General features: G+C 45.5%; 1 long non-coding RNA gene across 1 annotated transcript; it reads left to right on the top strand.

Moving 5' to 3' along the window:
- Positions 1–10,107: 10,107 nt before the first annotated feature.
- Positions 10,108–23,439, top strand: LOC130611141 (uncharacterized). Its single transcript, XR_008975174.1, has 3 exons — positions 10,108–10,313; positions 12,638–12,708; positions 22,859–23,439. It is a non-coding gene; the product is annotated as an uncharacterized LOC130611141 (long non-coding RNA).
- Positions 23,440–24,393: the final 954 nt, after the last annotated feature.

Raw genomic sequence — 24,393 nt, 5'->3', positions numbered from 1 at the left:
GTAAAGCCTTGGAAAGGGAAGTGATGCTACTGCTTCTGCTTTCAGGAGACCCTGTATACCCACTGATTTACAGATTTATGGCACTCATGTTTTGCACTGCATTTCTTGTTCATTATCAGAGACAGCACGAGATTGATTACTGAAAGGACAGCCAATGCTCCCAGGCTAGCCCTTCCTCCTGGCTCTGCAGAGCAGAAGACCACTGCAATCTGTCCAGGTCTGCAGGTAAAACCAGAACTGCATAGAGGTGACCCCAGTCTGAGATCCTCCATGGCTCTTCCCAGACTTGCTCAGCAGCTCTGGGAACACGTTTGGACAGAATGGGAGACCATTTCCACTCAAGCCCTGCTCAGCACTGGCTATGCAGAGTTATGTTTTCTTCAGGTTGCAGTCACTTGGCTAATTGTCTTACAAACAAGTAACCACAGCCATACGTTGCTGGTTAACGGGTGGAAAGCCTGTTTCTGCTTCCCTTTGTAAATCAGAGCATCTTAGACAATGTACTGATAATATAGCCTGTCTTACAAATGTGCAGAGAGGCATATTTCTCTGTTTATGAAAAACAGGACCCCTGCCTCCCAAATATTGCAGTGCTTGTGTGAAACATGGGTGAACAGGGGTGAAGAGCAGCAGTGTGAGGTCTAGAGCTATCAGGCGAAGGCATGTGGAAGAGAAGTCATACAGGAGGCAATTGCAAGTATGGTACAGTAGTGTGGGTTCCTGCTGAATTACTGACCATAAACACCACAAGAACCAGGGGCAGCATCTTCTTGCAGCATATCCCTGCTCTGATGAGTATGAGGAAGCTGCCTGTTCCCTGTTTCAGGAGGCCATCTATGCAGGAGTTCATATGGGTCCTAAGCGTTAACTGCTCTTCATCCACCGAGCTCTCCTCTCCTGGCCAGTCACCCACTTACTGCCTGCTGTACCTGCAGAGCTGGACACCCTGCTTGCAGCCCTGCAGACTGCCACGTCTTGAAGGTGTTGCCTTCCAATGGCTGATGCAGAAGGGGGATGAAGGGGTTGAATAGCAGCAGACTCCAAGAAGGGATGTAGGTGGGCATGTTCCTTGAAGGCATAGCTCCACAGATTCACATCATAATAATAACAATAATAATAATACCAGTGGGCTGGAAATACTGAATTTTGCATGTCAGCTTTCCCCAAAGATTTCCATGCATATATTTCAGTGAATTATGGCTTATTTATACATTCTGTAACTACTCAAGTTCACGGGCAGCACTTGACTTCCTGTGAACGATATAAACCTGCCCATAACCCCCAGTGCAATCTCTGAAGCAGTTTGTCAGTGTCTGCAAATGGAAATGGAGCAAATACTCCCCAAAGCCCTGCCGGGTCACTGTACCGTGGGGCAGTCAGCCACATGGCAAGCACTCCTCAAAGGAGGGGAGGAACCTCCCCTTACACAAGCCTTGCTCACACCAGCTTCTGGCTGTCACTTCCTCTCGCCCTCAGCCCTCACTGCCCTCTGTAACCTGGAGCTAAGAAAGCACTCAGTCTGATAACACCAGCGAAGGTCAGAACATTTGGTTTAGCATTTTCCTGGAAGAATAAGCAGCCTGGCTCTCTGGAGTGCCAGGGACGTGATCTAGTGGCCCGCACACACGACCAGCAGCTATAAATTCCTATATCTTAATCCCAGCACTGACAATTACTTCTCCTGTGACCTTGAGCAAATTGCTTAACCTTTCTGCTTCTGCCTTTCCCTGTTGTGAGGTTGGGAATCCTGCCCCACCAGGCTTTTGTGAGGGTTAATTATTTAATGTGTGTGCTGAAGTGTCCTTCTGCTGGGGTCTAATGTGTTCTGTGTTTGCTGCTGCTTGACCTCGTGTGGATGTTCAGAGCCTGATGAGGAAACCTCAGGCAGTAGTTTCGTCTCAAAAAGGGGTCATCCAACAAGCTTGGGGCAGGAAGAAGGAGTAAATGCAGAAGGCTAAGGGAGACCAGAGACCTGCCAGACTGTCTTTTCCCTAGGAAGTTCTGTAAGATCTATTCCAGGGTGGAGGGAGAGAAGCGTGGACATCACCATCTGTTGATGCCTCAGACCATCAGGAGGATAAATCCCTTTTCTCTGCCTAATTGCCTGCTGCAGAAAGTGGGACTGTGGCTTGGGGGTGGAATGTTGCTGCAGACGAGAAACATGGAATGTATGCTGCTTCTAGTTCTGGTCTGCAGACAAAAAGGAGCCCAAGATCTCTAAAGGAGCATGGAATCAGGACCTTCATGGCAGTTGTGCTCTGAAGAGGGGAAGAGAGAGAGAGAAGCAGCAGCATGTGCTCCAACTGCTTCACTTCTCTCCACACTTACATATCAATGTTACTTCATATGCCATTAATGAGACTTCCTGGTCTACACCTTATCTCCCTTGTCAGGGTAAATTGAGTGTGAAGAATTCCAACAAAGCAGGGCTCCCATGATCCCAGCATTAACGAGCTCAGCTTTGCTGAGACCTGAATTCAGAAAAGGGCTTCAGCATCCGCTTGAAGTTCAGCATGTGCCCAACGGAGCTGCAGCCTGAGACAGCCCCGTGCAAAGGGCAAGCCTCCAAGCTTGGGCTCCTCAACCCTCCAAACTCAGGTTAGTAGCTCTGCCCTGGCCAAATGGTTGTCTCCATCCCAGCAGCACTGCATGCCTGAACAAATAGATGGTGTGTGCCTTTCCTGGGTCACTGATCTGCAGCTTAAGGGGAAGTCGTTCATTTGGAACCCAGATTTTCCAGCTGAAGTGGCTACGTTTTGGCTTCCAAATCTGGCTGCTTGTATTTGAATTTTTAGGTAGGCAAAAGATCAGCTCTGAAAGCTTTGGTTCCAGGCAGAAACTACATTTCAAATAAGCCAGCCTGAGCAAACAGCACAGAAACATACTGCACTCAGAGCTGGGGAAGGGGAGAGCTATCAGAGCTGCTACCCAGCTCTTTCCTGTTCCTTGGGTCATATATGCTCAGTCTCACATTCCCAAACTTGAAGGACGTGAGCTGTGGAAGTCAAAAGCCTAAAAGACAGATGCATCACTGGAGGAAAAGGTCCCCACTCTCCAGGACACATCTAAAACTAGACCAATACTAGATTTACATAAGGTCAGTTGAGTTGGAGACTCTCCCCTCCTCTAAAACCAACAGGATCTCGTTCCCTTTAAAGGTCCCATGATATGCACTGAAATAATAGTGTCTGGAGGTTTTGAATGATGCTTGCCCAAATTTGGAAGAACAAATGAGTTCAAAACAGGAAGGAGGAAAACCCCCAAACTCCAGTGCTCACTTTTTCACTGGATCAAGAAAGGTTTGATTTGGTTTCTCTTTGAGGGGGGTTATTCAGCTGTACTTCTGGGTTTATTCCAGGTGGGTTTGTGCACTCCAAAATGAGCACTAACGCAAGAAGTAGCATGGCACAAAATAACCTAAGCTTATGCCTTCAGAAATACGTATTGCTCTAAAGATTCCTGCTGTGCAGAGGTCCGAGGTCTGCATAGATCTTCACTGGTGAACTCCTGCAGGACCAAATAGCAGGCAAAGGCACGAGTTGAACTGAGTGGCTTGTTACTGCTGCAAGGGAAATTCAGCCCCTGCTGCTGCCAATTAGAGGGCTAATTGAGAAGTGGATCCTTAACCCCTTCACAAAATGCTATCTCAAGGAAATTTCCTACTTCTCTCAATGGTGCTGTGAAACAGAGGCAGGCAAAAGCTGTGCTAACAAAGGCTGCGATAGGCACCGGGAAGGGAAGTGCTGTTCAGGAAGACAAGTATGATGCTTCCTTCAGTGTTTAGGCGAAGTTTAAAGAGCATATACGATTTGGCAGAAAACAAGAACTCGAGAGTCAGGGGCTTATGTCCCAAAGACCAGAAGTAAGTCACGTCTTAGACTGCTGAGTCTGTATTACTACAGATCTGGAGTATGGCATGCTGGCCTTTTCCCATGGCAGAAGCATTTCAGGCTCCCCTTTGACGAGGCCTAAATTAATGTTATTTATTTAGAAACTCTTCCAGAGTGTCTGTTTAGTATTCAGCAACCCACTGTTGGCATCTTCCCTCTCCATCCACAGTCTCACCCCAAAAGCCAACTGAGCTGATTAGTTGTTAAGACCTAACACATAACCAGGACTCTCATATGAAATCTAAAGATTAAATGTGGATTGAATCTCATCACCCACTGGTGGAACTTACACTGAAATTGTTTAAGCTTAAACTGGGGATGAATTTGGCTCGGAAGCATTAATTGGTTTGGGTAGCTTGCAGCTCTTTGCCTGAAAGACATTAAATACTCATTTATTTGTTGCAAAACAGTCATAAGTCAGGACCAGCATCTGGCATGGAAGGAAAGAAAAGCAAACTACTGAAAATTGCCAGGAAGCTGTAATCCTCAGGGAATTTTCTCCTATCTAAATTAGAACTAACCCAGTGGCAGAGGGTTACTTGGGGATATTTTAATAGGAAGGAGCGAAAAAGATCTTCCATTGTGATCAATCACACAAGTTCCCTCTGCTCTGGGTAGAAGCATGATTGAATCCCAGGATAGGAACATATCCGAGCCGCCCCCCAAACCCGAGCCATCATTGTGCTTTTCAGAAGGGTTCCTTTGTTTCCCCAGCTACTTTTCCAAGTTTGTTGGCCAGACTCTGCACCTTTAGGCTGTGACTGGCAACAGAAGTGCAGCAAAACAGTATGAAGAAAGAGGGTTTTCTCCTCGGATTCCTGACCTGAGCAGAAATAGGCAGTGCTGGCAATACTGCAAACCCCATCTTCCTTGAAAACTTGCCAGGCCACTTCTGCAGACTGTAGGCATTTGGGCAGTCCAGATGAACTCTGGATAACCACCCAGATTTTTGGGTTTGCCCATCACTAAAAATATCACAGACTGGAGGGCACTGTCTTGAGCTGAGTCTCCGAGCACTCTGCAGCTCACCCAGCCCTGGTTGAAGTGCTCATTATAACCTGGCAGGGAATGCAATCTGGGTTCCAAACTGTGGCTATTTTTAAAGTCATCTTGCCAGTTGGAGACTGAAAAGAAAACCAGAACGATCAATAATTTGCTGTTCTTGATGCGGCATTTGCGAGCAGCGTCTGTAACAGCACGTACCTGTAGGTCAATGGCGTGCAGCAAAGCAACTGTTGAGAGTTGTACTTTTTCTGTAGCGTCCAAAATAATAGTAATAATGATTTTAAAAGCCTCCAAACTCTGTTACAAATTTTAGTTACCTCCTACTCGTGGCTTCCCACACGCACCAGGAAACCAGCTAGCTTTCACAGCTGCTCTGCAGCAAGCTCTTCACAAGCACGAGTACGACCATACTTACTTTAAACGAGGCTGGAGGTTCCCCTTGCAGATGACTTTACTATGTTTTCCTACCAGCCATAAGGCCAGAGATGTCAAGCCATATGGTGGGCATGTGCACCAGTGTGATCAGGTGAAACAATGGGAAGGAAGGCTGGCTGCATTTAATACATTTGGGAATCCCCTTCCCAGAGAAGCTTGTTGTTCCTAGACAGAGGAAAATCACCACACCATTAAAAGACCCAGTAAAAACGGTAGAACTGTTTTGCAAACCATTAAAGAGGAGTTTAAAAAGGTGGTAGTGGGTAGGCTGTTGTCAGGGACAGCCAGCTTGGGAAAGTACTGTTAAGGTGAGACCTGTATGCAGAGTGGGAGAGAGGAAAGGTGATGGGAGCGTTATGCTCATTGCAAAGATGACCCTGAAAAGAAGCAAGTGAGCAGGGTGTGAAATCCAAAGAAAGCACAGTAAATAAGCTGAGAGTCAATTACAGCAGTATCCCTTGTTTTAGAGTGTGAGGAAGGAGGGACCTGGGGACAGGGATTGCAAACCTCTTGGTATGTTTATTTTCTATCTGCGTGAAACAATAATGGATTATCTATGTTTAATAGGAGTTTATGACCCAGGGAGTGATATTTAAAGGACTCAATGATGCATTTAATAAGCAAACATCCTTCCTGATTAGTGCTCATTTGATCTCTTGAGGATAGAGCTCCCTCTGACTGAGGTTTTAAAGAAATGCCCTTGTCTCCCTTTAGCTCACGCCAGAGTCTGGGGATGCTGCGGACCTCAGGAATAGGATGAGAAATTAGTTTTGCCTGAGAACGTATGAACTATATGGTTTATACACTTGTGGTTGCACCCTCATAGTGTGCTTTTAGAAGGATGCAGAAGTTGGAAAGCTGAAGTCCTGCTGGTTCTTCATTAAACTAATTTTTTCCTTTCTTTCAAGGCTCTTTGAGCATTTATGCTCAAAGCCATTTGCAAAGGTGACCAAAAGTGACCTCAAGTGACCTGTGTGATATTAGTGATTTAAATAAAGACGTAAAAGGGATGACCTTGTGCCACTTGGCAGAGGCTCAGTTTCTCCTCTTCTGGGGCTGCATTTTCACAAATAGACCAGCTCAGATTCTCAGCTCTTCACCTGATGGGCAAAGAAGAATCAGAGAGATAGAGCATTATTTCTGTCATTGATAATCCACTTCTACAGAGATTACTCCTTGTCCTTTATTTCTGGTCCCATATATAATCAGTGTCTCTGGCCACATCCCTTCCTTGGTATCTGTTGTGCTTTCTGGGATTCCTCCTAGGGAGAGGAAATCAGCCTTCACCTTAATCTTGCAAAGGTTTCTCTTTTCCAGTCTAACCCCCTCAAAGCCTCTTAGATCAGTTCCAGTGAAAGACCCGGGAGAATATCCCAGTTATCTATCCCACCACTGTCCAAACTTACAGGCAAGCATAAAATGACTGCTGCAGTCTGTGCATTGCATCATTTTTAACCTCCTGCTGTAGGAGCTCTGAAGGCAGGATTTGTACCAGGAGCTCGCTAGCTGATGAATGGTGGCTCTTTCCTTCCTGTTTACTCTGTGACAACCTTCCCAAGTTAATCACTGTTAGACAGACGTGCAAACAAATCTTTGCCCAACTCAGCAGCCTTATGTCCTCCTTTAACATGGGTTACTGTGGCACAGCAGATAAGGGAAAACACTGAGGTACTTCTCCAGGGTTTCCTACAAATTGCAGAGAGGGATTTACCACCCACAGCCGAGTAAAAACCAGCTCCCTCCTGTAGAAGCCTCTTGCCTGCATGCTGGCTTTGCTGCTCTTAACCGAGCTCCTTAAAGAGGAGTTTTATAGGCAGAGGCATCAACATCACCCAGATCAGCCTTAATTTCATTAACCACTCCTCCACAATAAGGAGAAAACGCTTCCTCCCTGTACCCCCCATGCCTGCCCGTGCATCTCAAGGACCCTCTCCACCTCCATCAAGAACCCACTGGCCACAGCAGGAGCTTTCAGGTGCTTTATTCAGCATGGACCAGCCTCCACCATCCGCCCTCGCTTTGGTTCCCCAGAAGAGTCACAAAACTTTTGATGACCTTGTCTTCTGCTCCCAAAAAAAAGGTTAACAGCCTTTGGGGCTTTTCCTTTTCCCTTCCCCTTCAGAAAGGCAGCTTAGTTTCAGTGATAAAAATAAACAAGGCAATTGCAACGTCCCAATGGATCCAAGCCTGGTTTAACTCGGTAGAGGGGCACTTCACCCCGTTTCTTTTGTCAATTAGGCTTGCCACTGAAACCTGCACTTGAATGTCAATGCTTATTTTTATTTGGGCTAGATTTATGTCTAAGTTTATCCTTCTAAGTTTGCTTCTAAAGCTGATTCTTTACTGCATCGTAATAAAAACATGTTACAACCCATGGATCCCTACAAAAAAAGGGACAGCAGTTTCTATCTTCTCATGCAAACCTTTTAAAATCAGTTCGTATGAGAAGTCATTTGAGTCAGTATGAGATTCAGAGCAACCCTGTGGAGAAGGACTTGGGGGTGCTGGTTGATGAGAAAATGAACATGAGCCGGCTTCAGTGTGCGCTTGCAGCCCAGAAAGCAACCGTATCCTGGGCTGCATCAAAAGCAGCGTGACCAGCAGGTCGAAGGAGGTGATCCTGCCCCTCTACTCTGCTCTTGTGAGACCTCACCTGGAGCATTGTGTGCAGTTCTGGTGTCCTCAACATGAAAAGGACATGGAGCTGTTGGAACAAGTCCAGAGGAGGCCACGAGGATGATCAGGGGCTGGAGCACCTCCTGTATGGAGACAGGCTGAGAACATTGGGGCTGTTCAGCCTGGAGAAGAGAAGCTGTGTGGAGACCTCAGAGCAGCTTCCAGTGTCTGAAGGGGGCTATAGGGATGCTGGGGAGGGACTCTTCATCAGGGACTGTAGTGATAGGACAAGGGGTGATGGGTTCAAACTGAAACAGGGGAAGTTTAGATTGGATATAAGGAGGAAATTCTTTCCTGTGAGGGTGGTGAGGCACTGGAATGGGTTGCCCAGGGAGGTTGTGAATGCTCCATCCCTGGTAGTGTTCAAGGCCAGGCTGGACAAAGCCTTGAGTGAGATGGTTTAGTGTGAGGTGTCCCTGCCTATGGCAGGGGTGTTGGAACTGGATGATCTTAAGGTCCTTTCCAACCCTAACTATTCTATGATTCTATGATTTATGAATGTTGTTTGTATACACTGTTACTCTAATGCCCTGTAAATAATAAGCTGTCTATTCTCCACAGGACGATCTGAAGCTTTACATAGTAACAGCCATTCAGAGAACCAGCCCTGTCTGGTATGTGACAGATTGACACACACACAAATTCATTTTTACTTGAAATACCGAAATAAAAGTGCCTTCTGTACTTTCTGCAGAATATTGCCCCTTGAAATGGGTCCAGTGGTTTCACTGTACCTGCGGATACATTTTCTGCTGCTCCTATTGCTTTAAAAGTATTATTCATTCAGAAGGATTGATTTGGTGTTCTGTCCACATGGCTCAAAAGCTACCGTCTGCTCGTCTGTTAATCTGTTTGGGCATCTTGCAATGATAGAGCTATAGAAATCACTTTTTGTTTCTGTCCAAGCAGTGACCAAACTAAAAACCATAAAAAAGGAACTGCTTGATCCTTGGGATCATATACATAAAAATACCTGTACCACTGAGACGGCTGAAAGCACGCATTTCTATATTCTGCCAGTGGTGTGCTAGAAGCACAGTGCATTTGTTTCTGCCTTATTAGTCGGATGCTGGGGCAGGGGAACCAGGAGGAGACACTGCAGCAGCAGCAGAAGATGCTTTCTGTAAGATCATGACCTCCATTCCAGTGTCATTTCATACCTCAGGCAGTGATCTTGTTACATCTCATAAGCTAAGCAAGGTCAGCCCTGGTCAGGCTAAGCACTTGAATAGGAAACTTCTAAGGCAAAACTCAAGCGCTGTGGAAAGTGTGGAAAGTGAGGCTGGTGGCTGGGTAGGTGACATTATTCCCTTGGAGTTGGTACAAAAGGCTTGCTCTGTTAAGAAGCTTCTGTGCCTCGGCTGTGACTGTGCTCCGGCAGCTAAAGGCACTGCCTCTCAGGTGGGTCAGACCCAGAGGCTGCAGCGGCTGAAGTTGTTAACAACATTTCTTCCCAGTTCATAGACTCACAGAAGGGTTTGGGTTGGAAAGGACCGGGTTGCTCCAAGCCCCTGTGTCCAACCTGGCCTTGAACACTGCCAGGGATGGGGCAGCCACAGCTTCTCTGGGCACCCTGTGCCAGCGCCTCAGCACCCTCACAGGGAAGAACTTCTGCCTTAGATCTAACCTGAACTTCCCCTGTTTCAGTTTGAACCCATCACCCCTTGTCCTGTCACTACAGTCCCTGATGCAGAGGTGTTAACCCCACTGGCCTGCCTCAGCTCCTTGCTCGGGGATTACATATATCCCCAGCAGCTCTCCCCTGCAGTTCCCATAGGAGAGGTCATGCTTTGCTTTACTCCCCTGGAAAGCTAGCACAGGCAGTAATGTTAGCAGGCTTTATCCCAAGCATCCTGAAGCCTGGGAGGAGGCAGATTCAACATGAATGTGGTGGGTGAAAACCCTGCTGTTTTGGAAGGGTACTTGCTCAAGAAAGGGAAAGAGTGAAAAGCCAAGAAATGCTCACATGAAAATCCCCCTGGCACTCCCAGCTCTCTTGCCCTCTTCCCTTCTGTTCCCAGTCACAGCCTGTCTTCTCCAAGGACCCTCACCTTGGCTGGGGCACAAGTCCCTTTGATGCCCTGCTGTATCAGGGAAGGGACTGACTACCTGGTGCAAGGGAAAGTGCTGCTCCCCTCATGCTCTTGCAGAAGGCTCTTTCTGCCCTCAGAGGGTTCTGCTCAAGAAGTGGATGTTTCATTTTGCTGTAGTTTCTGACAGCAACACAAAGATTTTTGAGAGAAAGGACAACTTTGCAGCACGCTTTGCTCATTGGATGAGCAAAGGGATTACTGCTATGGAAAGCAGGTAAGATGAAAACCTCAAACCCGCATCTCCAACGACACCTACACTTGAAAGTATTCAAATATATGGTACAATGTTTAGAGAGATGACTGATTTGGTATGTTATCAAAACAATACTCTTAGCCTTAGAACCATAGAATTAACTGGGTTGGAAAAGACGTTTAAGGTCATCCAGTCCAACCATTCCCCAGCGCTGCTAAGGCCACCACTAACCCATGGCACTGAGGTCTACATGCCTTTTACACCTTATTAGTGTGCTCTACATTTTAATGCTGCATCTCATGCCTGAAAGTGTTACTCTTAACGTTTGTATTCTGAATTTTCTCAAGTGGAAGATGTTTCCTGACCCTGCTCTCCATCTCCCAGTTGCAAAACAAGTGGGAAGTTGAAAGCTCAGGCAAAGTCCTAAGGATGAAACAATTCAGGCCAGCAAAAGTAGAACCAGCCAAAAAGTTTTGCTTGGTCTATGGATTAAAGTTCCCTTCATTCATTCAAAGGAGTCCTCCAGAAGACTCATTGCTATCTCCTGTTGGCACAGTGACTCCCCCATCAGTTAGCACAGTAATCTCGTGTGCCCTTGTCTAAGCATGCGTGCAAGGCACTCTGTGCCTGTGCTTTCAGATGCAACACAGAGGGAAACACTGCTGGTCTGAACCTCGTTTTTGAAACCCTTATCTTCATGAGCGTTTCAGAGCTGGTGTTGGCTCCCTGGCAAGCAGCTGGTGGAGTTCTTCACAGCCCTGTCCCAACAAACAAACAGTCAAAACCAACCCAGAATTCCACTTAAGTGCCTTAAAAAGTATTCTTTGTGTTTGATGCTTGCTTTCCCAGTCATCTAGGAAATGCCATGCCACAAAGTGGCATTAGGTGAACAATAGAAGTAGATGCTCTCTCAAATCCCCTTCATTTGTGTTTGTTGCTGTTGTGATTCTTCACCTGCTGGCCTTTATCTAGCGAAGCAAGGTGAGTTCAAAGACAGCTCTAGAGGTCTGTAACGATTTTAATGATGAGGTGAAGTTGGAAGGTCTTGTGTATTATGAACTTAATGGGGCATTCTTCTCATTTACGCTGACATCCTTTACATGGAGTTGTAAAAAGGAAAAGTTATGGACAAGTGCTCACAAGCGATTGATTTATTAAGAAATAAGTGCCCCTTAGCTGTAAGGGAAGGCCCAGTGAGGCAAACAAATTCTTAATAAGACCATATAATCCTACTTGAGTTACAATGGGCTTAAGTCCCCATTGTCTTCTCACATTTGCTTGCTCTCCTGTATGAAGCCACCAGGTAAAGAACAATGACAAGAATCAATAAGAGAACTGTGTGAATAACTGTGATTTTTATTTTCCCTGGATGTGCTGAAAAATCGAAAGAGAAATTCATTTGCAATGAATTCATTTCATCACGTTAACTGTAGCGTTTTCTTTAGCCTCACAATAAGTGATTTTTCTCTGGCTTCAGCATCTACAAGTTTTTAATTGAAAAATACATAAAAAGAGCTATCAGAAGTGGCAGGCGTTAGTGGGACAGAAGTAGCACTGATTTGTGTTTTTTTCAATACCAAAATGCAAGGTTCAGATTGGTTTTAATGGATTTTTTTTTGTAGTACTACGAATAATCCACTGACATTTTCAAACCATTTTATTGTCACCAAAGCACATATGGCTATGAATCTTAGAATCATAGAATGGTTAGGGTTGGAAAGGACCTTAAGATCATCCAGTTCCAACCCCCTGCCATGGGCAGGGACAGCTCACACTAAACCATGTCACCCAAGGCTCTGTCCAACCTGGCCTTGAACACCACCAGGGATGGAGCATTCACAACCTCCCTGGGCAACCCATTCCAGTGCCTCACCACCCTCACAGGAAAGAATTTCCTCCCTATATCCAATCTAAACTTCCCCTGTTTCAGTTTGAACCCGTTACCCCTTGTCCTATCACTACAGTCACTACTGAAGAGTCCCTCCCCAGCATCCCTATAGGCCCCCTTCAGACACTGGAAGCTGCTCTGAGGTCTCCACGCAGCTTCTCTTCTCCAGGCTGAACAGCCCCAACTTTCTCAGCCCATTTGCTGTGGACCTACTCTGTAGCCACATTTCCAGTGTTGATGCTGAACCTGTTTATTCCCAGCAATTCATCACTCCCGTCACATGCAGTGATATGCATGAGACTGTCATAGGCACGCAGGAAGGGATTTTATTATGGCGCATTATTATGGGGAAGTATGGCTCTTTCTTTTGGAGTTTGGGGGTAATTATGTAGGGAGAAAACTAATGTCTGAAGGATCACAGAACAAAAATCTTTTGGTGAACCTTTCCTGGTTTTAGAATTGAAGCATCACACAACTTCCATTGCAAGTATTTTCTGCAACAATTCCAAAGAGCTGAACGTTTTCAAGGTGTGTAAATCCATCTGTGCCTGCTTTCCCAGAGGCTGCAATAGACTATTTTAAGACTGGACTAGAAGGCAGACAATACATTGGGGTTTGTCAGGAAACAGAGTCAAACCAAGAGCTCAAGTTAGCATTGCCAGCCCAAAATAAATAGCTGAGTAACTGCAAGTTATAGAGGAAATGCTCAGTTTAATACATTCATTTTGGTCCAGGAAGTGATGTCAAGCTATTGTCAATGGGAAGTGGTGAAACCCAACAGGTAGTACAACGGCAGGGAAGTCTGTTAAGTGTTTGCAGGACAACCCCCGTGCCTTCTGGATGGACTTGGCCACTCACCTCCCCTCCACTTCCCCTTCTTTATCTATCCCCACAACACCCTGTCGTGTGGGGACAAAATGACTTTGTGAAAGTCATGCAGAAAACCAGGAATGCCGTTGTCCCCTGGGTTTCCTTGTGATGGGCTGGCATGCAACCGGGAGACCTGTGTTTTTAAGCAAGATTTAGAGATTATTAAATACAAGATTATTTTGGACTGTCTGCTTATTTGTCCTATTTACAAACAAGTAGGGGAAAAAAAAAGTTTGCCTTTTTCTTTTCAGAAGACGCTTTCTGCACTGAGCGCTACCAGGTCTTTATCTTCACTTACATGTTCCTACTTGTAAGAGGAAGGCTGAGCCATTGCTTTGGTAAAGCAAACATCTAGTTCAGGAAAGGAAGGTAGGCAAGCAAATTGAAGGGTTGGTGCCTCAACAAATGTTTGATAACATTAACAGACTGTGACTGTAATAGAGCAAACTTTGAAGAGGGCCGTCAGGAGCCCAACCACACAGAGAAGCACCCAGCTGGACTTGGTACACGGTACAAAGTAAGCTGGAAAAGTCTTAAACAACAGTTACCAAAGGAGAAGAGGAAGGCAATGGGAGAACGGGGGTGCTTCTGCAGGGAAGACCACAACAGCTTTCCTGGAGTAAGAGCCGAGCTAAGCCAGGGCTAAGCAAGGGCTAAGCAAACACCCATGCATGGGAAGTAGCCACAATGAAATGGGTAAACCAAAAATAGTTCACTTGTAGCACAAAATAGGCAGATCTGCAAAAAATGTTGAGTCTACAACTGCAACCATGTGCTGGGCTGCATCAAAAGCAGCGTGAGCAGCAGGTCAAGGGATGTGACCCTGTTCCTCTGCTCTGCTCTGGTGAGACCCCGCTTGCAGCACTGTGTGCAGCTCTGGTGTCCTCAGCATCAGAAGGACACGGAGCTGTTGGAGCAAGTCCAGAGGAGGCCACGAGGATGCTCAGGGGCTGGAGCACCTCCTGTATGGAGACAGGCTGAGAACATTGGGGCTGTTGAGCCTGGAGAAGAGAAGCTGCGTGGAGACCTCAGAGCAGCTTCCAGTGTCTGAAGCGGGCTACAAGGATGCTGGGGAGGGACTCTTCATCAGGGACTGTAGTGATAGGACAAGGGGTGATGGGTTCAGACTGAAACAGGGGAAGTTCAGGTTGGATCTAAGGCAGAAGCTCTTCCCTGTGAGGGTGCTGAGGTGCTGGCACAGGGTGCCCAGAGAAGCTGTGGCTGCCCCATCCCTGGCAGTGTTCAAGGCCAGGTTGGACACAGGGGCTTGGAGCAACCTGGTCTGGTGTGAGGTGTCCCTGCCCGTGGCAGGGGTTGCAACTGGATGATCCTGATGTCCTTTCCAACCCAAACCAGCCTGGGATTCTATGATTTTATGTGTCTGTCTTCTCATGGACACCGGACTCCAGACGTGTTTCTGAACTGGAGGAAGAAAGAGGGCCCTGTGACAAAGTGATGGTCCGTGATTTCCCATGGCCGTATTTTTACATGCATTACTGGGCAAGGAAACCTGTCAGCCAGGCGTGCACTGAAATTCACTGTGGCTTTGTTCACAGTGGGACACATGCTCACGCTGACCATCAGCCAGTGGATCCACCTCTTGGTGTGCCTGAAACAGAGCTTTTCATGTTCAAAGGGGACGGGAGGTTTGAAGGTTTGGAGACTGGCGCAGGGTATGAAGGTGCCTGCCTCTGATCTTCATATGCCTCAGTTCTCCCAGGAAAACCCAAGCTAATTGCTGTTTTAAAAGACTATTTAATTTTAAAACCTTCAACCCCCCCCCATTACTAAGGCATGGCTTTCATCATGGAAAACCTATGTGCCGTTTGAAGAGGAAGTAAGGAAACGTGAGGCGGGCTCTTGCATGTGCTAAAAATGGTGTGTGTGTAGGGACAGCCAAGAAAGTCACTTCACAGGAGATACAAATTGAGTGCTTCCATTCTATGGGGCTTTGCTAGGCCCGACTAATTAATGTTTGCAAAGCACTTTGAAGATGAAAAGCACCAACTTATCGCTAAGTTTAATTATTTGCATCATGTTACTTAAGACTTTCACTAGCTGCCTTCAAACACCACCAAACGCTTCCTGCTATATGATGAGCCAGCTGAAGAGTTCAAGTCAGAGTGTCAGGAGCTGGTTAAGGACTCTGAGGTGGGAGCATAGCCACAGTGCACTGAGGAGTCCTGGTCTGAAGCTGGAGGGTGGGTTCAATGTATACACCTTGACTTTGCCTTTACTGGACCTGTGGTTTTCAGAGTCGCCTGTGCAGCACCTCAGCACCTTCACTGGGAAGATCTTCTTCCTTATCTCCAACCTGAACTTGCCCTGTTTCAGTCTGAACCCATCACCCCTTGTCCTGTCACTACAGTCCCTGATGAAGAGTCCCTCTCCAGCATCCTTGTAGCCCCCTTCAGACACTGGAAGCTGCTCTGAGGTCTCCACGCAGCTTCTCTTCTCCAGGCTGAACAGCCCCAGTGTTCTCAGCCTGTCTCCACACAGGAGGTGCTCCAGCCCCTGATCACCCTCGTGGCCTCCTCTGGACTTGCTCCAACAGCTCCATGTCCTTCTTAAAGGGTTCCTATTGAGTTTCTAATGAATTCCAACCCCTCTTTTAAATTTAGTCTGTAATTAGGGCTCTTTTACATTGCCAATTAAAAGGAAAACAATTTTGGATAGGGTCACATTTACACTGCACTGTCATGTTTCCAACACATGCCATTAGCACTGGTGATGAACATCAACTTTTGCTGCTAATGGTGTGCATGCCGGCCAGCAATCCTACTAGCTAACAGATGTTAAAAACATGAATGCAAGCTCAGATGTAGATGTACCAACAGGAGGAAATATAAGGAAAGCAATCACTTAAACAGCAACCTCTGCTCTTGGGAAGAGAAAAGCTGTAAACAGAAAAGACTAAATTCATTGGGCAGCTCATCAGGTGCAATAAATCAACTTGATGCCATAGACTGCAGACTTTATGTTAAATGGACCATTGTTGTTCACACTGCTATAGCCAATATTGTCTGCTTTTTTCAGATTAAGTAGTTAAAAGATCCCTCATCACGTTATTATACCTGTCTTTGCAAGTGAGGCATTTTACTTCTTCAAATAGCATCCCGAGGGGACATTTAATTCTGACTGATTTTCTCGTTAAAAAGTATGGTTCTACTCGTGCGAAACAGAATGTCCTAGTAAAATAGGACATGATAGGGCCAGAGATTGATGGGTTCAACACAAGGATTGAAATCTTCATTACTGACAGAAGCGTCTGCAGAATTAATGATAACTTTGGGTTCTCCTCTCATCTATCTCAGTGGGATGCTGCTCATCATTTCCTGATGATTAAAAAGGAAAATGTACCTTAGCATTTGTAAACTCTAATCAGAAACCAACATTAGCTCTAAAGATGAAGAAGTGCCATCAGACAGAGATAACTCGGGGGGTTTGCCCGAACTGAACTTGGAATTGGTTTGGGAGACTCTCTTTGCTGCATCCTCCCTGCACCTCCTGATTCAGCTGCAGACCAGAGGACTGAGGCACAGAGGGCATCCCTAAATCTGACACTTCCTCAGTAATCTCCTGAGAGTCTTTGCAAGGTTTCCAAGCTAGCATTTACCTCAGCAAGGTTTGCACACACACGGAGTGCAGAAGCTCTGGAAATCCCAGGCACTTTCTCCTGTCCTTTGCCATAGGTCCAAGAGTGCCTGCAGTAGAAGGGGCTTGAGGGGTAAAAGCTGCTTGTACCTGCAGCAGCGGCTGCTCACCAGTAATTGATGGACATATCTGACCCTTTGCTTTTAGGAGGAGACTTAAAGGGCCTGGCAGGGCAGGCTCCTTGTAACAAAGAAGTAGATTTGTGTACAGGAGCACGTATTTGCACTTTTCCTTCTTTAAGGCCGACCCTCTTCTGCAGCACCATGGAGCACGTTCTTAGGGAGCTGAGACTGGATCTTCATTTAGTTTTTCCTCCTTTTCATCTGCAGTGCAGATTCCTGACACATCCATTACTCATTCTGCACTTGTTTCACAGACACGATCCCTGCAGAAATCAAGGGAAGTCCTACGTGGAGCAAAAGGCACAGAAAGTGCAACAGAGATTTGCACCATGGATTAAGAGATTCTCAGTGCTGATCAAAGAAGAATTTTGTCCAAGGTTTGTAAAGCACTTTTGAATCCTGATTGATGAAAGGCGCTATAAAAATGTAAAGCTGCTGTTGTGGTTAATGTTCCCTTGGTACACAACAGGAGAAAAGATGCTGAAATTACAGTCACATATATTAATGTTGATCAAGAAATAAGCAAATTCTTCTAGAACCTGATCTCCCTTTCATTATGTGCACTTGATCTTCCATTTTCAAACAGGGCATAGTTAGGTCCTGGAAAATCACAGCCTTGAACTCCACCAAACCACAAGTACAGATTATATATTATTATATATAATTTTGGAAATCTGTCTGGAATACACCATCAAGCAGGAATAAAAGAAAAACTGTAAGGGCATTCGTATTTGTCAGCGTCTCCCCAGACAGAGCCCTGAGGATATGATATTCTTAGAATAAAGCTTTCATTTCACAGCACATCAGTGGGAAAATTAACAAGCTCTCCTTGTGCTGTTCCATAATTCATTTTCTTTGTTTTAGATATTGAGCTGAGCTGGTACAGTAACTCAAACAGATAGGGGGAATTTTAAACTCAGATTTGGATTCTGGCTCATTTGGGTTGTTTAGGTTTGTTTTGCTTTTTTTTTCCTGCCTTATCCTGCAACTTCCTCTATCTAGATAAGAAGATGCCTTAATTTATTTTAGCACTTGTCTTTTAAATGGGAAGTGCCAAATACTGTTATAATGACATAAAATACATCAGAGAAAGCACACTTCAGTTAGTGTAAGGGATATATCTGCATCTCCTACAGCACCAGGAGCCATGCTTGTTCCACAGAGCAGGATATCTGCTTGTCTCCAGCAGTGGCGAGTGCAGATCAAGATACCACAAAGCTCAGAGAGGACTTCCTTGGTGTGAGATCAGCTCCAGCTGAGCCTCAGTTCACAACATTTAATTGCAATTTAACTATCTTAAAATGACAGCAGTTTTGGTGTTGTTTTCTGGCAATGTGAAGTTATATTTTTGATGAAATCACACAAATTCTACAGAAGCGTTGTATTCCTGACTCTGTTTTTTGTCAAGAAATTCCCTCTGTCCTTGAAAGTCCTGGGACTCTAGAAACAGAAAACTAGCTTTTCTTACTGAGAAAACTCCTGCTTGAACAGCAAAACCATCAAAACTTCGAGCAAAAACGTCGCCCCTCAGTTCTGCTCATTCAGGTGTTGTCCAAACAGCAACACTCCAGCAGGAAACTACGGTTTGGTTGTGTAAATATATATGTACAATAGCAGGACACAGTGTTGAAGGTGCTGTGGTCCCTGAAGCCCCGCAGCCAGCTCCAACTGTGTGCTTCAGTAATGTCACTCTTTACAAGCCCTGCTGCCTGCATGGGAGCAGAGACCAGCATGTGGCTTTCAAATATCCCCAGCGAAGTGCTTGCCCGGTTGCCAATGAAAACTCTTCTTGTCTGTTTAGGAAGATTTCCTACATTTTCCAACAAAAAAAATGAAATTCTGGGGGAGAACATGGTATTCCTGGTACAAAGAAGACTGTCGGGGACTTCTGCAACTTTGACTTTCTTCCACCTGACCATTTCTTTTGGCTATGCCTCTACAGTGTGTAAGAACATTGAATACCCCCAAAGTACCATTCTGTCCCTCTCAGCCATGGACACCAATGGTAAGCCAGGTGGACACTGTTTGAGATGCTACCTCTCCAATGAGAGACCAAAGTAGAATTAATACTTCATACTTTCAAATGGTTTGGCCTTGAGGGAAGTCAACCGAGACTCGATGTCTTCATCATCCTTATGCAAGTTAATGTTAGCAGCAGTGAAGAATGAGGCCAAATACATAGAAAATCTTCTTGTTATGAACAAAAAGGGGAGTTGCAATAGAGACAGCTGACAAAATTAAATACGTTCTTTGAGCATATGTAGTAGGAAAGCCATCTTTGCTCCCCACAGATAACCTCAAAGAATTCTTGGCCACATCCACTGAAAACATCAGTTTGCTGTTGTTAGCACCTCCCAGTGCCGGGCTGCTGGGTTTATAAGATGGGAATCTGAAACTGGGTGAAGCCAGTGTCACTGTGAGGTGTGAAAAGCTGGCAGTTTTCAGTAAGAAGTGGTGCTATCTGGTCCAGAGATGTCTTTCCATATGCTGATCGACACAGTGGCTCGTGCACTGTGGCATTATTGCAACACAAACAATAGTGGGGACAGCATACAGTGAAAATGTGTTCTTCCCTAGAATAAACTTGCTCCTTATCACAGCTAGTAATAGCACTGCAGTACTGTGGCTTTTGAAAGAGATGAGACTGGTTTGGGGCAAGTGCCCCCAGTTCCCATTGACTCCTGGTGTCAGCTGGCATTGTGCAATGCTCTATAACAGTGAAGCTCTGTGGGAGTGCTACTAAGGCAGGATGAGGGTGCTCTGATTATGTTGACCTTCTTTGGTATATGGCTATGATACTGCTTGTCCACAGGGTCACTGCCACTGTTATGACCCCAGTCCCTGATGGGGTTTGCCATCAAGTGGAAAACTTAGCTCTTCCCCATCCTATCTACAGCTAATATGGATGCCTGCCTCAGTCTGTAGTGATCATTTCTTACTCCATAGCAGAGTACAGCAGGAAAGACAACATCCTCTACAGTTCAGTACCTATGCTTTTACAACTTGAATATTTGTATAAATGTCTCAGAACCCTATAAAATTGCTAAAAACAATGGGCTCCAAAAGTTAAAGAAAAATCAAGGAAAAAACCCTCTTGTACTGCAATTTTCTAGTTCAATGAATCTGCTTCATGCCACAATCATAACCAGCCCCAGCACCTCCTTTGATGTGTATGAAATGTATTTTTAATTTCACTAGGCTGCTGCTCAGGCTCATTTGAAAGGGTATTTGAAAGGGTAACTGGGAATGGCTAGGTTGCCTTCTCTGCACTTCTCATTGTTTTAAGTCCCTCTGTCATGTCACCTCTTATTTTTCTCTTGTGTAAAATACAGTCTGAACCTCCTGAATCCTTCTTCCCGGGGACCTTTCTGTGTCTCTGAACATTATCATCACCTTCTAGACCTCTCTCTGGCTGTTATTCCTTTTTTTACAGTGCAGGAATGAGTGTAGCCAGACCTGAACAAGGGTATTGAAGCGAGGCATGTCCCTGCATCTACAAATGCCATTACAGTGCTTCTGATTACAAAACATTTATTGCAACCTTTACTACATGGACGTGCTACAAACACACTTCTGCCTGTACTGGGAAATCTTCATGCTCTACCAGCAACCTTGTCTAAACAGGGGCTGTTTAACTGGGACTGCAAGCTATTTCCAAGCAGAAGAGATGACAGCACCGCAAGGCACCAGTGAGCTGCTTCCCGGGATCCCCCCTGTCAGTGAGTGGATCTTGCTCAGTGCTGGTTTCTCACTCGGAGCTTTGTGTTCCCTCCACCAGATGGACATTGGCAGATGGCAACACCATTTTGCTGCTTAATTATTTAAAATGCTGCATGCAAATCAACCTTTGGCATTCAGTGATGGAATAGGGTGCCTGTGGTCCGTATCCCATCTTTGATACGCTGTTCTGTATTTCCTTCTTCATAAGGCTGTAGGGATGATCCTGGTTTGCAGTACTGAACACATGTACCCTGTTGTCTCTGTGGGTCTCCCATGCAGGGGGTTGCACACTCATTGTTGTGCATTGGGGAACACCTGACAGGCAGTATCTAGCTATAAACCAGACTGCAATCCTCACTTGTGTGAATGGTCCCTTTGCTTCCGTCACCAAGGGACAGAAATCTGTCTTTTCAAAACAAGCAGGAAACAATTTTTAGTAGTAGAGGTTATTAAAAATGCTTGATGTTTGGAAGAGTTGGAAAGGGTGCCAACTTGTCACTGACTGAGGACTGGGGGTTGTCCATCCTGGTTCTCAGGATCAGCTTCAGTACAACTGGAGGGACTAGTCTGGGCTGTAACACAACCTCTAGCACCAACCTCTAGCAGGAGAAAAGGAGTTTGTTTGTCGTCAACACTGGCAGTGACGTGCTTTGATTTTCTGGGTGCTCTGAATCAAATATTTTCTGGAAGAGTTTCCCTCATTTCCACCTAGTCACCGTTTCCTAACATTGCTTTTTCCAGTTAAAAAGTTACTGTAAGCCATTTGTCTGCTTGGGTTGAGGGTTTTGTGAGACTGCAGAATGCCAGCAGAGCCCATAAAACATCAATTCCCAAATGGTTCCACCGTTTACAACAGTCCACGGCGTCATGACCCAATTCAAATCAAACCTTGATCTCACATAGCCCCTAAACTGCAGGATCCTGCGCAGGCATCTCCCATTTCTTTTGCTGTTGGCCAATGCGGTGAGCTGCTCCCATAGGTCCAGGAACATGGATCTGTGCAGAGGTGGCTCTGCACGGAAGGGCTGAGATCCTCAGGGTGAAAGTACATCTGTCCTCAGGGTCTTTGGGTTCAGACAAGGAAAAGAGATTGGGCAAATGGGAGGGGAGAAGCGTTTAAGAGCACCACATCTTGCTAATGTTCCTACAGTCTAGCGAGGAGGAGGAAGTGAAGAGACGATTATGTGCTGCTGTGAGGGATCGGAGTTGTGAAAGGAGCCCCAGGAAACAGCTTTTACCACAGACAAATCACAAGTTAAACAGCAGAACCCAAGTTAACCTGTAGATTAGTTTAAAAGGAAAAGCAGAAACAACAAACACATTAATACAACTTAGTGAGATAATAGCTACACCAAGCTGCTGTGATTGGAAACAATTGGCAGAGCCTGGGATATAAGGAATCGCTTCCTGCAGCAATTTCCTTTTATTAAAAAAGCATTTAGAGCTTTTGTAAGCTTTTCATTCTTCAAGGATCTTATTTTTAACTCTGTGGTCTCCTTAAAGACACTGTTCAGACTTGCTGAATGCATGGCCAGGCCAGGAGGAACTCGATCAGAATACAGATGTTTCCAACCTAGGCACAGCAAGACCGATTCAAACGCTTGGGTACGAAAGTGCAATCCTTCACAAATGCAGCTACACAAATGGAGCACTCTCATTTCCAACACGGCTGGAAAGAGTTAAACCTCCAAAATTCCATTGAAATCCCAACCATCCCTGAAATAAAAGTCAAAACCACCTTAAAGGAAGTCGCGGTGGTCCTATGTTGGGACTTCCATTGGTGATTGTAAGGTTGCTTTTTTGGTTTGTCTCATAGCACACTGGTCCAACAAAGGGATGAAAAGGCAAGGTTTTGTTTCTGAAACACCTGAAATGAATTTTTAGTTCTGTTTGTTTTCTCATGTGGGAAAAAAAAGGAAAAACTCAATTTGGGTCAAAATGTGGGTCAAACATTTAGCTCAAGTAGAAGCAAAACATTTTCAGGGTAGCAGCAGCAGGCTGTTTTGATTGAAGTAGCCTTCTAGCTTAAGCACGAGCTTGAAACAAAGGGAAATTAAACATCCCCTTTTGCCAACAGGGAGGAAAGTTTGGAGTTTTTCTGGTGTTCCCCCCTATTTGGAGAGGGAGGAACTAAACCACTCCGACACGGGACAGTTGCACAGATGTTTTTGCCCAAGCTTGGATTTTTTTATCCTAGAATAAAGTGAAGAGAAACACTTGCCCAGCTCCAACTTTGAGACTTCAGCAAAGAGTTGGGACACATCCTCCCTTTTTTCCTGCACTGACCATCTCCTGGTGGGTTACCTCTCCAGGACTTTCTGCTGCAATGACCAAGGCTCTGCTCCACCTGCATCTGCGTCCTCCTCCATGGAGGTCCCAGACCTGCTCCAAACAGGGATCAGAGAGCAAAGTACAATATAGGGAGGAGAGGCCTGGCCATAAGCACCAGCTTACTCCATGGCTATGCTATAAAGCATCTCTCAGATCACTGTCATTTAGAAGGGGAGCTTATCCATGCACTGAAGAAGGGAGTGAGAAATGTAGTAACTCGTTTATTTTAATGGCAACAGCTTGACACTTCCCATCTTTGCAGTCATGACAGCTCTGCTTTTCCAATGTGTGTGCCCAATTAGAACTTGCAAGAAGCCACGTATCTCATAAAGAATTCAGCTAATTTTCAGTATTTTCCAAACTCCTGTAAATGAACAATGCGCTTCTTACAGGTCTTTCATCAAGGAGTTAATAACCAGATGAAGGTTTTCTTTTCATCAGCTCCTAAGTGATGCTCCATTTGATTGAAGAAGATCAAAACCCACGATCAGAAAATGAAAAGGAAGTTTTAAAGGTAGCCTTTGTACAACACTTTAACTGTCTCATTCCTGTTATTTCAGAAGTATCACTGGGCTTCTTTCAGGCATGGAACAAAAATCTTAGAGATTGCCAGTACTTGTCTCCCTCTTACTTTAATTCTATAAACCTTTGTGTTAACGGTGGGCAATATACCCATGCCACATAGTGGCATCATCTAAGGGAAACCAACACCAACTGTAGCAAAACTATTAAGATCCTAATGCTGTCTATTAGAGTCTGTGCTCCTAATCTTGCACCTACCCTCAGCCACCCTGCCTGGTGCCATCCCACAGTGACCCTATCCCATCTCACTGGCACCCAACCAGCTATCCCATCCCTAGGGGCTGGGGTGGAGGCACCTTCAGGGGCTCTGCAGGCCAGGGGGAGAGGACAGTGCCATGGGTTAGTGGTAGCCTTGGCAGTCCTGGGGAACAGCTGGAATTGATGAGCTTAAAGGTCCCTTCCGACCTGGTTGATTCTATGACAACCCTCGAGCAGGAGATCCTTTGTCTTTAGTGTAAGAGAAGAATGTCATCCTGCTGCCCCTAGTTTTACCTGAAAATTCCCTCTTTTCTTTGTCTTTTGAAAGCCCTTTGTAGAAATTTTTGCTCCCCAGTTCATTTCACCTTTTTTTCCGTTTGCTGAGATTTTATTTACCGCTTCTAATCACAAATAGGAAAATTTTCTGGGAAGATATGAGATGCTTCTTACCTGAACCCAGCTAAGACATGGAACTGTGCTCTTCTGAGCTCCTTGCATCACAGCTTCATCCTTCTTGTCACATATATCCTGTTGCCTCTCTCCTTTGACCCAGCCACCTTGTGCATGCACTCCCCTCTCCCATCCCTCCATCTAATCAGGGTTCATCCTCTTTCTGCTCCCCACTCTCACTGCAGCATGCATAGAAAAATCCCAGCATAATCCTCCTGTCACCACCAAAAGAAGTGCTTTCTCTGAAACTTCCTGCAGTGGTTAAATGTAGTCCCTTGTGCCTTGG

The sequence above is a fragment of the Pezoporus wallicus genome, unplaced genomic scaffold (genome assembly GCF_028554395.1).
Source record: "Pezoporus wallicus isolate ANWC-B61680 ecotype Strahan unplaced genomic scaffold, APGP_CSIRO_Pwel_v1 scaffold_11491, whole genome shotgun sequence".
NCBI classification, from domain to species: domain Eukaryota; kingdom Metazoa; phylum Chordata; class Aves; order Psittaciformes; family Psittacidae; genus Pezoporus; species Pezoporus wallicus.
This window is presented reverse-complemented; position numbering and strand designations above follow the sequence as displayed.